We start from the raw sequence: 2500 nt of genomic DNA, 5'->3' as shown, positions 1-2500 counted from the left end.
ACAAGGTCGTTCTTGTCGGATACAGATTAGATCTGAGAAGCAGGCTGGCGATAAAGTTTCTCGATCTGGTGTTAGGATGCGGTTTGATCCAGGAGTTGGAAATCTTGTCATCCTGGAAGTATTTGATGCCGTCACCTTGGCACAGCATCTTGCCCCATTTTTCGAACTCCCACTCTCGCCACGCTCCGTACTCATTGGGAGGCTTCAGTAAGCGTTGTCTTTGCTTTTCTGACAAATGCCCTCCATCCAGCATTGTTGCCAGTTCCTCCGTGGTAGGTCCAGCGGGTACCTTTTTCTCAACCAGGAAACCTTTAATTTCTCGAAGTACATTGAGTGATCGAAATTCTTCGATGGTTTCCTTATTGCTCTCTTCCCTGAATTGGAAGGACGCTTTGATGATTGGGTCGGTTGAGCGCTCCAGAGATTCTCGCTTTCTAATAATAGCAGATGGAATTTGAATCTCGAGCTTCGGTATTGCCAGACCTCCGTCTTTATTCTTTGAGTACAGTAAACCGTCAGCGACGTGTTGTGGCAAGTGTAGGAATTCTTTTACCGCATTCCGAATGATTTGGTCCAGCTTCACCAAGGTGTTCTGAGACGCCTCTGTCAGTATCAGGTGGAAGTACAATCTTGGGATGACATGCACTCTGAGAAGCTCCAGTCTCTGAATTGGTTTGAGAGGCGCTGATCTTAAGCCTTCAACCCAGGTTTTGAGCTTGTCCTCCCATTCACTCTCTTTAACGCCAGCCCATGGGTCTATCCGGGCTCCCAGGTATTTCTCTGTGTCGCCTGGTGGGATGTATGTGATGGTTTCGTTTCTTATCCTCCATTTTGCCTCATGATTGTACATGAAGGTCTTCCTTTTACATGTGAAGTGGAAGCCTTTGGTTTTCTTGATATTAATATCTAGGCCTGTCTTATCGCAATAAGACTGGAGGATCTTCAAGTTCTCTTGCATCCCAGCGTGAGAGTTGCTCAGTAGTGCGATATCATCAGCAAAAGCCAATGCTGTACATTTTACCGTTTTGTCTCCAAACGGCATGGTTATTCCCTGGCCTGCCTGCTCCAGGGTACTGATCAGAGGGTCGATTGCGATATTGAATAGCAATGGTGAAAGCGGATCGCCTTGCTTCACGCCTCTCTCGATCTTTATCTGTTCCGTGGGCTTGCCTTTGCCCTCAATCACCGTAGTGTTATTGGTGTAGAGGTCGCGGATCAGATCCACGAAGGCCGTAGGTGTTTTCATCCTCTTTAGCGAGCCAATGAGCAGTTTGTGGCCGACTGAATCGAAAGCTTTGGCCAGATCGACAAAGACAACGGCTAGCTCCTTCCTGTTCTTTTTCGATCCTTTGATGACATTCTGGAGGATAGCAATATTCTCATTACAGCCCGGCGTGGCTGCCAGGAACCCTTTCTGTCTCGGGTTGATGTTAACCGCCTTGCTTAACCTCTTTGCCATAATTTTAGTGAACAGTCGAAGGAGCATTGGCCCGATTGTGATGGGGCGCCAGTTGTCTAGGTTCTTTAGTCGATCCTTGTCCTCACATTTAGGAATGAGCACTGTCCGGCTCTTTTTCATACTCTCTGGGATAGATCTTGTTTTTATCCACAGGGTGAAGAGGCGAGGTATGCGGGAGGCGTCAGTCTCCTGGATGGCTTCTAGATCTTTCAGTTTTTTGCCATCTGGCCCTGGTGCACTGTGTCTGTCAATTCCTTTCAGGGCTTCTTCAACCTCCTCTTCCCCAATTGGTCCCAGGAGTATGTTGTCATCAACACGGCCAGCATAACCAGCAAAGTTCCTTATGTCCGCTTTGTTGTTCGCCTTGGACAATTTCTCACGGAATTTGGTTTCCAGTTCCTCTCGTGAGATGGGGCATTGGGATGTATCTGGTGCACCCATTAACTTTCTGGCTAGCTGGCGCCTGTTGTTTCTGTATAGTTCTTGGGCATCTTTATATGCCGCTTTCTTGGTGGCATAACGTTTCTTCGCCCCGTTGTTGTTACCCTTCTTTTCGGCCTTTCGATTGTTCTCTCTTTGCCGTCTGCGGGGGTTTTTCTCGTTATGACCGCCGTATATTTCGTCTGTAATACAATCTACCAAACCCCGAGCTTGAGCCATACAGAGTGGATCATTGGCTTTCTGCAATAGTTCTTCGGCCTGTTTGATGTGATCATCAACTTCCCTGTGTTTAGGGAGTTTGGCCGGGATTTTGTATGGGACTTGTTGTTCATCTTGTGCAGTCGAGCCATTATCCTCCTCTGGTCTGGTCTCATGCTCCTCTCTTACCGATGTTATCGGGGTTGTCGGGGCTGCTACCTGTGTAAGCCGTCTCTTCTGAAGCAATCTTCGTTTGTCTGAGATCTGCTTTGTGGTCTTAGTTGTTATGACCTTCGCAATCTCGACATTGATGAATCTTGCTCCAGCGAGGCTTATTTCAAGTTGCTCCAAGAGGCTTTCTTCCTCTTCGGACCATGCTCCTTTCCTTCTCTTTGCTGTAGG

General features: G+C 47.7%; 1 pseudogene; it reads right to left on the bottom strand.

The window, feature by feature from the left end:
* Positions 1-2500, bottom strand: part of LOC140473368 (28S ribosomal RNA) — an 8301-nt pseudogene that overhangs the window by 2108 nt on the left and 3693 nt on the right.

This window comes from Chiloscyllium punctatum, unplaced genomic scaffold (genome assembly GCF_047496795.1).
Source record: "Chiloscyllium punctatum isolate Juve2018m unplaced genomic scaffold, sChiPun1.3 scaffold_585, whole genome shotgun sequence".
Classification (NCBI taxonomy): Eukaryota; Metazoa; Chordata; class Chondrichthyes; order Orectolobiformes; family Hemiscylliidae; genus Chiloscyllium; species Chiloscyllium punctatum.
Note: the sequence above shows the minus strand (reverse complement) of the source record. Positions and strands in the feature narration are given on the sequence as shown.